Source organism: Chiloscyllium punctatum, chromosome 26, assembly GCF_047496795.1.
Source record: "Chiloscyllium punctatum isolate Juve2018m chromosome 26, sChiPun1.3, whole genome shotgun sequence".
Classification (NCBI taxonomy): domain Eukaryota; kingdom Metazoa; phylum Chordata; class Chondrichthyes; order Orectolobiformes; family Hemiscylliidae; genus Chiloscyllium; species Chiloscyllium punctatum.
The window spans coordinates 7,954,528-7,969,191 of NC_092764.1; the positions used below are offsets into that span (position 1 = coordinate 7,954,528).

At 43.0% G+C, this 14,664-nt stretch overlaps 1 protein-coding gene across 3 annotated transcripts in view; it reads left to right on the top strand.

The window, feature by feature from the left end:
* Positions 1-14,664, top strand: part of cdh11 (cadherin 11, type 2, OB-cadherin (osteoblast)) — a 238,661-nt gene that overhangs the window by 14,206 nt on the left and 209,791 nt on the right. For 2 of the 3 annotated variants that reach the window (XM_072595837.1, XM_072595835.1), the window contains exon 2: positions 7,395-7,466. The exons of the other annotated variant lie outside the window; for it this stretch is intronic. The gene's annotated coding sequence lies outside the window, so the exon portion shown is untranslated. The remainder of the gene's footprint in view (positions 1-7,394; positions 7,467-14,664) is intronic. 3 annotated transcript variants of the gene reach the window in all.

A 14,664-nucleotide genomic window follows, 5' to 3' on the forward strand; every position in this document is an offset into this window, starting at 1 on the left:
CGCTGAACTTCAATGCTAGTTTTTTGTGATTTATGCACAAGGACTCCTGAAACCTGCTGTTCTGTAGATTTCTGCAATCTTTCTCCACTTAAACAATATTCAGCATTTTATTCTTCCTGCTACAGTGCATAACCTCACATTTCTGAATGTCATATTCCATCTGCCACATGGTTTTCCATTTGCTTAACCTGTCTTTATCCCTCTGCAAGGAGAAAGTGAGGACTACAGATGCTGGAGATCAGAGCTCTTTAACCCTCTGCAGACTCTTTGTCGTCATCACCACTCGTCCTCCCAAATACTTTTATGTCATCCACAAACTTAGTTTTCATACATTCACTTTCCTCATCCAAGTCACAAATATATCTTGTAAACAATTGTGGTCTGATCACTGATCTCCGTGGCACTCCACTAGCTACCATCCTGAAAATGGCCCCCCCCCCCTCACTATTAGTTATAGAATCCCTACAGTGTGGGAGCAGGCCATTCAGCCCATCAAGTTCACACCGAACTCTCTGAAGAGCAATCCTCTCCACCAACACTTACCCTAACCTTATAACCCTACATTTTCCACATGGCTAATCAACCTAACCTGCACACCTTTGGACTGTAGGAGGAAAAATGCTCATAGTGTCCAGGGATGTATAGGTTGGTTGGATTGGCCGTGTGGGGTGCAGAGTTACAGGGATAGGGCGGGGGAAAGGGGATACTCTTCTGAGAGTTGGTGTGGATATGTTGGGCTGAATGGCCTGTTTCCATGCTGTAGGGATTCTATGGAAATAGAACACCTGGGCAAAAAAAAAACACTTGCATAATGGATGTGCAAACCACACACAGTCACAGACACTCAGGTCTCTGATGCTTTGAGGCAGCGGTGCTGACCACTGAGCCATCATGACACCCCATGTTGGGATAGCTTCTATTAATTAGATACTCCTAAAAACATTTTGGTGAAAGCTGAATAAACACTTGAAAGAGAAGTCATAGTTCCTTGAAAGTAGAATCACAGGTAGATAGGATAGTGAAGAAGGCATTTGGTATACTTTCCTTTATTGGTCAGAGTATTAAGTATAGAAGTTGGGAGGTCATGCTGCAGCTGTACAGGACATTGGTTAGGCCACTGTTGGAATATTGTGTGCAATTCTGGTCTCCTTCCTATCGGAAGGATGTTGTAAAACTTGAAAGGGTTCAGAAAAGATTTACAAAGATGTTGCCAGGGTTGGAGGGTTTGAGCTAAAAGAAGAGGCTGAACAGGCTGGGGCTGTTTTCCCTGGAGCGTCGGAGGCTGAGGGGTGACCTTATAGAGGTTTATAAAATCATGAGGGGCATGGATAGGATAAATAGGCAAAGTATTTTCCCTGGGTTGGAGTCCAGAACTAGAGGGCATAGATCCAGAAAAGGGGAAAGATATAAAACTCTCTAAGGGGCAACGTTTTCACGCAGAGGGTGGTGTGTGTATGGAATGAGCTGCCAGAGGAAGCGGTGGAGGCTGGTACAATTACAACATTTAAAAGGCAACTGGATGGATATATGAGTAGGAAGGGTTTAGAGGGATGTAGGCCAAGTGGTGGCAAATGGGACTAGATTGGGTTGGGATTTCTGGTCGGCATGGACGAGTTAGACCGAAGGGTCTGTTTCCATGCTGTACATCTCTATGACTCTAAGTTGGAAGGATTTGCTGCATGGATTTCATTTCTGTCAATTTCTTCTAAACCAAGTGGGAGGCTGGAAGAACACAGCAAGCCAGGTAGCATCAGGAGTTGTAGGAGTAAATGTTTCCGGTGTAATCCTTCTTCAGGACTGGGGGTGGGTGTGGAGGGAGCTGCAGATAAGGGTTATGGCGGGGGCAGGGTAGTGAAGTGGGGATAGTTGAAAACAGGTGGAGGGTACAACCTCATTGGTCAATGGGAGGAATGAATCTGGTTGGTGACAGGGAGTAGTAGAAGGGAGGGGGAGGGGCAGGGAAGGGAGTTGGGGGATGGGAAGGGAGGTTATTTGAAACTGGAGAACTCAATATGGAGTCCTCTGTACTGTAGGTTGCCTTGGTGGAAGATAAGGTGTTCCTCCAATAGGAGCTTTGGTTTGTTTTGGCAATGGAGGAGGGGAAGGGGAATTAAAATGGACGGTGATTGGGGGGTCCGGTCAGCCCCTGCAGGCCCAGTTGAGATGCTCGGTGAGCTATTCCCTTAGTTTATGTTTGGTCTCCCCAATACAGAGAAGACCACATCAGAAGCACCTGATGCTGGAGAGGCAGTTGAACCTTTGTCCACCTGGAAGGACTGTTTGGGGCCTTGGATGGGGTTGGTGCATCGGCAGGTTTTGCATCTCTTCTGGTTGTAGGGAAAGGTACCAGGTGGATCGGTGGCGGGGGCTGGCATGAACCAAGGACTGTCGGAGGGAATGGTCCTTGTGGAGGGCTGAGAGGGGTGGGCAGGGGAAGATGTGGTGGGGTCTATTTGGAGTTGGCAAAAGTGTTTGAGGATGTTTGATGCCTTCCCTTTATCTGCAGTTGCCTCCACACCCACTCCCAGTTATACCCGAAACATTGACTTCTACACCTTTCGGTGCAGCCTGCCTTGCTGCGTGCTTCCAGTCTCCTGCCCGTCTACTTTGGATTCCAGCATCTGCACCTTTCCTTGGTCTCTAACCAAATGTCTTCGAAGTCGGCATATTAACTCTGCAAGAAATAAAGAGGCACAATTAAATGTATGTTTCTCTAAGTGAAGGATAGTTTGTGGAGGAAAGGACTGCTGTATAAAGTAGCAGTATAATGTTTCTTTGAATGTGTATGACGGTCATTGAAATTATCCAAAATGGCTGCCTGTAGACCTACAGAAGAGGCTTGTGTTGAACATAAACACAAGCACAGGCCAGTTGGGCTGAATGGTCTGTTTCTGTGGTGTAAATCCTGCTTAAATTTATAAAGTCACAAAATCCCTATAGCGCAGAAAAATCCATTCAGCCCATCAAGTCTGCACTGACCCTCTGAAAAGCAGACCCAACCCCTTACCCTAACCCCACATCCATATAATATTCTGAACCGTGTGAATAAGCTTCCCTGATTGGCTGCCTGTAACAATTGCTTCAGAAAACACAAAGCTTAAGTTACCGAATACTCATTCAGAAAAATATCCTGCGCTTGTCTCTTAAAAACAAATGTACATCTGGCATCAACAAGGCACATTTGTATTCTCAACGATAGATTGAAGAGCATAAGAGCCACCTACTTCCAGAGAATCTTCATCTTTGCAATTGATTTGAAGGTTATTAACCACCTACGTCCCACTCCCACAGCCTGTCCCCTCCCTCGACAGCCTCCAAAAAAGTCAGGCACGACAATTGTTGACAGCTATAATGACGGGTGCAGTGTATCAAGGACTTAAAGCACAATCACTGAAATAATACAAACCGGCATCTGCTGTGAAGTTAGAAACTAGAACAGGAGTCCTGTAATGACAGCCCTTCATACTTCACCAGTTTGATTCATATCAGCAAACTTGTGCATTTGAGTGTGTGTGTATATTATGTCGATCATTACTGTTATTGCGTTGGGGAGTCAAGGTCAAATATAATTCTGAGATCAAGTTGCGTTCATGGCAGGGCATAATTGGGCTAGCATGCAAAAATACATTTGTATTGCTATTTTAAAGTCTGCAACATTTTGTTTATATTTGCTTTATACTTCCCAGAGCACAACTCTTGATAATAAAGATTTGAGGGTCCGCAGTTGGGCTGAGGTGTACAAGGTTAAAAATCACACAATACGTGGTTATCGTCCAACAGGTTTATTTGGAAGCACTAGCTTTCGGAGTGCTGCTTACACAACTACCTGATGAAGGAGTGGCGCTCCAAAAGCTAGTGCTTCCAAATAAACGTGTTGGACAATAACCTGGTTTGGTGTGATTTTTAACCTTGATAAGAACGACTGTCTGTATGAATGTCACACTGTAATTATGCTTTCCACCAGTGGTGGCACTGTAGCACCTTCAGTGAAACAATGGTCCAGTCAAAGCTGACAAGATGGTCTCTGTTGTGAATAGACAATATAAGAAATTTCAATGGGGAAAGGTGACTTGACTGTATCTCCACAGCCAGCCTTGCATGCTTCAAGCTCTTACTGAAAGTACTGGAGAAACTCCAGTAGAGAGTCAAAGGTTCTTCAGAAATAAAAACAGGAAGTGCTGGAGAAACTCAGCAAGCCTTATGTCAGAATTGAAATGCTCAGTTTCTCTGTTCTTGCATGCTGTGCCAGACCTGCTGATTTTCTCCAGCATTTTTCTGCTTTTGTTTCAGACTTCCAGCATCTGCAATATTTTGCTTTGACATACCTCAAAGCTCTACCTTTTAATTTTGAAAATCAATTCAAATAGAGTCATAGAAATGAAAAAAACACAGAAACAGATCTTTTAGTCCAAGTCATCCACGCTGATCAGATCTCCTAAACTAATCCAGTCCGATTTGGCCCATATTCCTCTAAACCCTTCCTATTCATGTACCCATCATGTTATAATTGTACCAGACTCTATCGTTTCCTCTGGCAATTCATTCCATAACGCATCACCCTCTGCATAAAAAACTTGTTCCTTAAGTCCCTTTTATATCTTTCTCCTCTCTCCTTAAACTTATACTCTCTAGATTTGGACTCCCCTACCCTGGGGGAAGAAAAGCCCTTGACTATCTATCCTATCCATGTCCTTCATGATTTTATAAATCTCTCTAAGGTCCCCCTCGGCCTCTGACACTCCATGGAAAATAGCCCCAGCCTATTCAGCCTTTCCCTATAGCTCAAACCCTTCAACCCTGGCAACATTCCTGTGATTTTGTTCCAAACCCTTTCAAGTTTAACAACATTTTTCCTATAGCAGGGAGATCAGCACTGAATGCACTTTTCCAAAACTGGCCAAACCAACATCCTGCACACCTTCAACATGTACTCCCAACTCCTATACTCAATGCACTGACCAATAAAGGCAAGCATACCAAATGTCTTCTTCACTACCCTATCTACCTAGATTTGTAACATTAAAAAATGCTGGGCCACTATTCACCTTTTATAGATTTTGAAGCTGTCCAGAAGGAAATGACAGGTGAGACTGTTTTAAAACTAATAGCATCTCTCAAATAGTTAATTAGTGAAGTCTGTCAAGTGTCTTTCTGCTCCCAATCTGCCAAAGTGTTCTTCCCATCAAGTGTAGAGTGTGTAGCTACCAAGTGCTTTGCCTGACCTCAGGATGAACTACAAAGCTTCATATCCCATCAAGTAATTTTCTGAAGCAGTCATCGGTGTGAAAAATGGTTAGTTTGTGCATTGCAAGAACCAAAGCACACTGAAGTCTTAAGTGACGACATCATTTTTGGTTTTGTTTTAAAGAGACATTGGTTGGAGGATAAATATTGTTCAGGAGACTAGGGAAATATCCTCAACCCTTCTGTTAATCTTCGAGAGCACCCATTTAAGAGTGTAAATGGGCCGCCAATTTTTATCACACAGTCAACACCTCTGACAGTGTAGACACAGCTTGGTGCATCTTGGGCATGTCAGTTTTAGGTTTTGCATTAATTCCCCTGAAGTGGAACTTAATTCTTGTAACCTTCTGCTGCAGAGTCAAGAGTGCTCCTGTACTATGTAGATTTGAGTGTTATGAACTCGAAGTTGTGTCCATGAATCTTTACCATTTGCCTCATTCCACCGTTTTATAGGTGTTGTGGTTTGGTGATTTGGGAGTTGATATTTTGATGTTGCATTGGTCAGTCTTGAGTGCAAATCCAGGTAGACACTTCTACTGAGTGCTGCACTATGGAGATTTCTATAATTTACACATGAGATATAGGCATTGCTGTTTGGGTCAGCATTTATTGCCCGTCCCTAGTTGCTGTTGAGAAGGTGAGGGTGAGCTGCCTCCTTGAAAAGCTGCAGTCCATTGGTGTATGTAAATCCCTAATGCCATTAGGGAGAGAATTGCAGGATTTTCACACTGACGGAATGGTGATATATTTCCAAGTCAGAATGGTGGTGACTGCGGTATTTTGAATAAGACACTAAGGTAATCAATAAGACCATAATAAAAAGGAACAGGAGTAGTCCATTTGGCCCTTTGAGCCTAAGCCTGACCCTAACCTTAACCCTATCACTCCACCATTCAATAAGATCACAACTGATGCAACATTCCTCATGTCCACTTTCCTGCCCTTTCCCCATAATTTTTGATTCTCCGACTGATCAAAAATCTCTCAATCTCAGCCTTAAGTATACACAAAGACTCTGTCCTTACAGCTGTCTGTGGCAAGGAGTTCCAAAGACTCTCAATCCTCTGAGAGAAGAAATTCCTCCACATCTCAGTCTTAAATTGGTGTCTCTTTATTCTGAGACTGCGCCCTCTGCTCCTAGACTCTCCCATTGAGGGGAAACATCCTCTCAGCATTGATCCTGTTAAGCCCCTTAAGAAACCTCTGTTTCAATGAAACCATGTCTCATTTATCTAAACTCGAGTGGGTAGAGTCCCAACCTGTTTAATCTTTGCTCATAAGACCATCCCTCCATACTCCGGATCACCTGGGTGAGCCTTCTCTGAACTGCCTCCAATATATTTTTTCTTCAATAAAGGGAGCAAAATCGCTCACAGTACTCCAAATGTAATCTCACGAGCACCTTATACAGTTACAGTAAGACTTCCCTACTCTTATACTCCAACCTCCTTGAAATAAGGGCAGATGTTCCATTAGCCTTCCTGATTCTCTGCTGCTGCTATGCACTAGCTTTCTGTGGTTCAACTCTCACTATTGTTGCAAATTTCTGCAATTCCTTTATTCTTTTGTTCTTCCTTCCGAATTGAATGACTTTGTATTTTCCCACAATATACTCCATTTGACAACTTTCAAGACGCTGATTTCCCTGTCATGTTAAAGTAAAAGACCCCTTTGCCACTATTTTGACATGTCCTTGGCAAAATATATCCATCAATCATTATCACATTGCAAGTATGGGATCTTGCCAAGTGCAAATTTCCCTGTTTCTGACACTACCACTACTTTTTAGGCTGCAAAGCACTTTAGCCCTGCCCCAACGTACTGAAAGGTGCCAGATAAATACAGCCTTGCATTGTTTTAAAAAAAACTCCAGTCAGCTGAAGGACAACACAGTCAGTGATTTGCTGGTGTGTAAAAATATGGGATGAATTTGGAAATGTACATCAGATTGTATACCAGTTGTAATGTGTTGATGCTCTTGTTACTACTGTCATGTAGACTTGTTGGCTGAGACAGTTCTGTCATGGAGTAAGACAAGATTAAATGCACAAACCATACTTGTATCTAGATGATCCATATTAGCTGCATCTTACCATGCTTTGTCTCATCCTATCAGCATAACCTTCTATTATTCTCTTTCTTTTGCTTAGCTTCCTCCCAAATGCATCTCTGCTATTCGCCTCAACCACTCGCTGTGGTAGTGAAGTCTCAACACAATCTGGGTAAGTTTCTCCTGACTTCTCTTTTGGAGTTATTTTATATTTACGATTCAAATAGGTCCGGACTCTTTTTCTCCCCAGCGTTGGACTTCTCAATCCGTTCAACATTGTAAAGATGTCTATGGAGTTGCCCCTTGGTCTTCATTGCTCAATGAAAAACAATCCTTGCCTGTGTAGCCTTTCCTGATCATTGTACACTTTCTGTTACGCGACTTGTTATATTTTCAGTTATTCGGGGTTGCCACACTACCAGAATGGAGGCTTTGGAGAGGGTACAGAAATGGTTAACCAGGATATTACCTTGTTTGGAGGGTATTAGCTGTGAGGAAAGATTGGACAAACTTGTTTGTTTTCATTTGAACATCAGAGGCTGAGGGGCGATGTGAAAGAAGTTTATAAAATTATGAGAGGCATGGATAGGGTAGATAGTCAAAATCTTTTTCCCTGGATGGAAATTTCAATTACTAGGGGGACATAGGTTTAAGATAAAAGTGGGAAAGTTTAAAGCAGATGTGATAAGCAGTTTTGTTTTGCATAGAGCTTGGAATGTGCTGCCAGAAGAGATGGTGGAGGCAGAGACAATAGCAATGTTTAAAAGGCAATTTGATAGGTACATGAATAGGCAGGGAATAGAGGGATATGAACAGCGTAGAGGCAAAAGTTTTTCAGGTTAGTAGTGCATCATGTGTTGGCAAAGACTTGGTGGGCCAAAGGGCCTGTTCCTGTGCTGTACTGTTCTACTCTGTTGTTTGCGAATATTGTTAACACTCATTTCAAGTGTTTTAATTTCATTTTTGTAGTATGGAGGCCTGAATTGTTTACAGTTGATTAAACAATGCAACTAATGAGGTGAATTCGCATTCTTGTCCTTGATATCCTCCATAGTCTTATCTGTCTCTGTAAGCTCATCCAACAAGGAAGGTTTCTTAAGCAAAGAGGCAAAAAATTGCTGGAGAAACTCAGCAGGTCTGGCAGCATCTGTGTGGAGAGATACAGAGTTCGTGTTTTGAGACTGGTCTGAATCTTTCTGGGGGAAGACGCCTCTGCCCAGTATGACACTTATTCAGAAGAGTCTTATCTGAAGTATTATCATACCAGTTTGGAATTGGTTACCCTGTTTCTCTCTGCAGACACTGCAGACCTGCTGAGTTTCTGAGTTTGATTCAGATTTCCAGCATCCCCAGTACTTTGTTTTTAGGGAAGTTCTCACATACATCGCTGCACCCTAATGTTATTTGCTTTCCCATCAGTGACCAGGCCTTCAGCTGCCTGGGGCCCCTGTTCTGGTATTTGCTCCATATATCTCTCCATTTCTCAACCATTTTTCCCTCCTTTAAGACACTCCTTGTTGAGTTTTGGATCATCCATCCCAGTCCCTTTTATGTGGCATGTTTTCTAAAGCTTCTGTAAGTTTCCTTTCAAAGTGTTGCATCAGTAAAGGTTGTTGGGCTATCATCTGCTAAAAGGATGGGTTGGTGGGGATCTATCTTCTTTGCTTTCTTATCTCCATTGCTTTCACAGATCAACAGAGAACTCCTCTGAACATTGACACTGGCAATAAAGAATTGATAGCTTGCAAATGTCTACACGTGAGATGTTGATTCCAATTCTCAATGTGATGTAAAAACACTGGAGAATGAGCCATCCTGGAACTCCTCAACAATAGAGTGTAGGAAGTGGGTGTGTAACAGAGACAGGGCTGGACTGACCCCTGGACCTTCAAACACCCATGTTCCCAGCCAGTGGGACTCCAAACTGCTTTACTTTTCTAATGACCTTTTGTGAAGGGGTTCTCCCATGCACTAAGCGACTTTAGATTTAGTCGTATCCTTAATGCTGTCCGTACCATTTTGCAGATCCAATTACCGCAAGTTTCTTAATCAAACAGGAACATAGAATGGGAGTAGACCATTCAGCTCTTCCAGCCTGATTTCCTATTCAATGAGATCCTGGCTGATCTGTGGCCTAACTCCATATACCTGCCTTTGGCCTGCATCCCTTAATACCTTTGCTTAACAAAAAAGCTATCTGTCTCAGATTTAAAATTAACACAAGTGATCCAGCATCCACTGGTGTTTCTGGAAGAGAGTTCCAAACCTCTCCCACCCTTTGTGTGTGGAAGTGCTTCCTAACTTCGCTCCTGAACACTCTGGCTCTCATTCTCAGACTATGCCCTCTTGTTCTAGAATCCCCAACCAATGAAAACAGCTTATCTTTTATCTACTTAGTCTTTACCTGTTAATATTTTGAAGACTTTGATCAAATTATTAATTAACCGTCTAAATTCTTGAGGTTTCAGGCCTCATTTGCATAATGGCAAGCAGAGGGTGTAATTCGGCTATTATGAGAAAGTGAGGACTGCAGATGCTGGCGATCAGAGTTGAAACGTGTGGTGCTGGAAAAGCACAGCAGGTCAGGCAGCATCCGAGGAGATGGAGAATCGATGTTTCGGGCAAAACACGACCCTCCTGCTCCTCGGATGCTGCCTGACCTGCTGTGCTTTTCCAGCGTCACACTTTTCCATATGGTCTATGATGTCTGGGCTGACTCTTTGAAAGAGTCCCATTTCCTCCTTTTCCCACATGGCTTTGTAAATTCCTTCCCTTCAAGGGTACAAGCCATTCCCCTTTCCACCACCCATTCAGGGAGCACACTCCAGATCACGAGAAAATGATCTGCTTTAACAAAGTTGAATCTCCCATGCTGCTGTGATACCTGCTGCCAGTCACCTTTCACTTCTATCCTCTGGTTACTGAACCTTTTGGCTGCTAGAAATGGTTTCTCTTTACTCCAATGAAATTCATCTCTCAAATCTCCCTGTCACTTTCTTGCTCTAAGTGCAATAATCTTAGCTTCACAGTCAACCCATCTGGAACTCCTTCACCTTCAGACAATTATAGCTAATTCTCTGTGCCCTTCAGGACCTTGACTTTCTTTAGAAAGTGTGTCTCCAGTCTTGGACTCAGCACTCCATCTGAAGTCCAGTGAGTGATTTATAAAGGTCTAGCATAAGTTGCATCAAAATATGAGACATTTTCAAGTGTGCTTCCCAGGCTGGACTCAATGTTTGGAGTCAGAGTGTGGTGCTGGAAAAGCACAGCCAGTCAGGCAGCATCCAAGGAGCTGGAGAATCGATGTTTCAAGCATAAGCTCTTCATCAGGAAAGAGGGGGTGGCCCAAGGGGGCTGAGAGATAAATGGGAGGGGGTTGTGGAGGCAAGTGTTGCTTCTGAACCACGACCAACTAGGAACTGCTGGGATAACTTTTAACTGGGAGACATCCACACTTTAGGCATGGACAGGAAATCTGGGTGAGAGTTATAGCCTTAGCCAGTGAGGACCTCATTCCAAAAGCTAGCCACGATCAAACTTTTCATGAAATGTTCAGGACAGGGAAAGGTACATTATGGGGAAACACGCTTGGTGCATATAAATATCCATTTATTTGGACAGAAAATATTCTCCTTGATCCAGGCCTCGGAAGAACAGATAAAAATAGCTCCTTTGCAATTCTTCATTCCACCTGTCTAATCGTTCACGCAGCAACTCAATCCGAGCAAAAAACAAAAGCCAAATAAAAACGATATTTTACATAAAGCACTTGGATTTGTAATGTGCCTCAGGCTCCAGGTTCGATGTTATAGTGGGTTGACTATATTTAGTTTGACTGAGCATTAGTAACCATAACACTGAAGAATGTTATTGGAATGGACTGCAATTTCTCAATTATTTGAATTTAAGATTTTGCTTTTCTTAAGTTCATTCTTTTGAGAATTGGGTTACCTTAGGCTAGGTTAGCATTTATTTCCAATCCCTAATAGCCCTTTGGAAGGTAATAGTGAACTGCTTTCATGTCCATGTGATGCAGGTACATCCACAATGCTGTGAGGAAGGGAGTTCCCTTATTAGTGAAGTAAAGATGATGTGTTTCCAAGTAGAGGGGGGGGGGATGGTTGGTGACTTGGCCATGATATTGCAGGTTGTGGTCTTCCCATGTTTCTGCTGCTTTTGTTGTGTTGGGTCATAGAGGTTACAGGATTGGAATGTGCTGTTGAATGATCTTTGGTGAGTTACTGCACTTCTTCTTGTAGATGGTACATACTGTTGCAGCTGCATATCAGTGACAGAGAGACTGAATGTTGGAGGTAATAAATGGAATGCCCATTAAGTGGGCTGCTTTGTCCTGGCTGGCGTCAAGCTTTTTGCATATTTTTGGAGCTGCACTCATTCAGGCAAGTGTGGTGTATTCCATCACACTCCTGACCTGTTCTTTGCAGATAGTGGTGGTCAGACTCTGGGAGTCAGGAATGAGATGCCTGTCTCACACCTGCTTTTGTAGTTATTGCAGACATGGCTTCCTTAGTTCAGTTTCTGGTCAATGGGAATACCTGGGTTGTCTGTGCAGTTTGTGAGGGATTCAGTGATGGTAAAGACATTGAGTGTCAGAAAGAGACAGCTGAATTCTGTCTTATTGGTTATGATCATTGCTTGGTACTTAGTGTCACAGGGTCCTAGAATCATACAGCACAGACACGGACCCTACAGTCCAATCAGTCTATGACATCCAAAATTCCAAACTAAACTAGTCCTGCCTGCCTGCCCCTGGCCCATATTCCTCCTAACCTTTCCTATTCTTGTACTTATCCAAATTGTGTGGCATGAGAACCTGGATGCAATGAAAATTAACAGAACAGCTGGACCAATTTCAGATTCTGTACAATTGAAATTAGTTGAAAGAGAGTTGTTTTGTTGCAATAGGATTGAGCCCTTATCCATTGTGCCATTGGAGAGATTAGGAAGAGGTTTACTTTATTGGTATCCCATAAGAGAGCGAAAGGGAAGAATGTTTCGTCCATGGGGCTTGATGGATAATGGAAGCAAATAGGAAGGATGTTCATCCATTAAAACTGTGTATCAAGAGAGTGTTTGAAAAGAGCTTGGCTCGTTGAAATTTATTTAGAGTGTAACTGACAAAAAGGATGTGTCCCTTTGAGATCTCGCAACAATCAGACAGGCTTTAATTTAGCGTGAAGTGGTCTACGTTCTGTTCTGTTTGTACAACTGAAGACGTGCAATGAATTTTCAGTCAGATACAACCTTATATAGGATGAAAATTACACTTTAAAATAGAGTATTTGAATTATACACTATAGCAATTTTGGAAGGCTGGAACTGTCTGATATTGTAATCGCTGGATGTGTAATCGTTGTTGCTACTGTTGGACTGATGCCTGTCGGAGATAGAAAGCCCCGAGAGTGGGGTTCGCAACATAAGCAAGTAATAGTGCAAGCTGTTCACTCTGGTGACTCTCTATATCGTCCAAGAATGTAGTGCATCATTAATCTTCATAAAACATCTGTGGTTATTGGGGAGAAGCCTTCAGCAACCAGAAATAAGGTCACTGGTAGCAAGTTTAGACAAACAATGAGGTCCCTGGTAGCAGGTTTTATGAAAGGATATCTGCACATGCTGCTGAAATTGGTGCATGGCACAAGGTAGAATCCATCATGACAATAATAATTCAGTCGGTACACATTTTTGGAGTGAGAAGATTGAATCCAATGCCAGTACTGAGGGATTGCTACATCACTGGAGGTTCTTCAGATGAGATATTAACCTGAGACCATACATCAACCAGCAATCCCTGAATGCAAAGGGTTCCTTACTGTTACTTTGAAGCCATGATGTGAAGATGCCAAAGTTGGACTGGGGTGGACAAGGTCAAAAATCAAACGCCACCAGGCTATTGTTCAACAGGTTTATTTGAAATTGCAAGCTTTCAGAGCTGAGCTCTCCCTCAGGCAGGGTATACCAGGTTAGATATTCCAGTTTGGAATATTGCATGCAATTCTGGTCTCCCTCCTATCTGAAGAATGTTGTGAAACTTGAAAGGGTTCAGAAAAGATTTACGAGGATGTTGCCAGGGTTGGGGGGTTTGAGCTATAGGGAGAGGCTGAATAGGCTGGGGCTGTTTTCCCTGGAACGTTGGAGGCTGAGGGGTGACCTTATAGAAGTTTATAAAATCATGAGGCGCATGGATAGGATAAATAAACAAAGTCTCTTCCCTGGGGGTGGGGGAGTCCAGATCTAGTTTTAGGGTGAGAGGTTTAGGGTTAGAGGGGAAAGATATAAAAGAGACATAAGGGGCAACGTTTTCATGCAGAGGGTGGTACGTGTATGGAATGAGCTGCCAGGAGAAATGGTGGAGGCTAGTATAGTTGCTACATTTACAAGGCATTTGGATGGGTATATGAATAGGAAGGGTTTTCAGGGATATGGGCCGGGTGCTGGCCGATGGTTCTAGATTGGGTTGGGATATCTGGTCGGCATGGACGAGTTGAACCGAAGGGTCTGTTTCTGCGTTGTACATCTCTATGACTCCCATTGCCTGGTCAACATTTATCCTTTAACCAACATCAGTTAAAGGAGTACTGCCCAACCATTTTCCCTGTGTGGCTCCGATTACTCCTTCGTAGCTCATGACCCCATTTAGGGTCCCAGCCAACAATGTGCATTTCCTCAGAATGATTTTAATCAAAAGAAACACTTTGGAAAGTTCTGGCTTAACAAAGTCTTCAACTTTACACTGTTTGTGGGATCTTTCTATGCACGCAACAAATGTTTCATTTCACATTAAAAGCATCAAGGAGCTGGAGACATCTGAACTCTCTGAAAGGTGGTGCGCAAAGCTCAGATTTCTCTTTTTCTTTCTCGTTCCCATATATGGAAAGATTGTACCGTGCAGTCAGCTCCAAGTGGCTGCTGGTTTGAAGTGGGTCTGTGGTGAACAAAGAGCCAGAACTCTGCCTTCTGTAAATATAAGAGGAATGTGCTGAGGGTTAAGAATAAAAACAAGGCATTTAGAATTGACAGAACTCGCACCAAGCCTTCCCGCTGTTTCACTCTTCTTGAGTATTCTGTTCTTGTGAAAAAAGGGGTATGATGAAGCTAAGGTTTCTGCAGGTGAACAGCTGTCAGGTATCGCTGTTGGAAAGCAAATTGTACATTCCTCTAGCACCTACGACTCCCTTAGACAACTCCAAAGCAGTTTAGGGCCTGTTATGCACTTCTGAAGTGTCACCATCACAGTAACAGTATAGGAAGCTTGGCTGCTAGCTTGTGCACTTTGCAATGAGATAATGAACAGATATTCTCTTTCAGCTCAGGGATATTTACGGGTGGAGGTGCAATGTTTCAGCTGA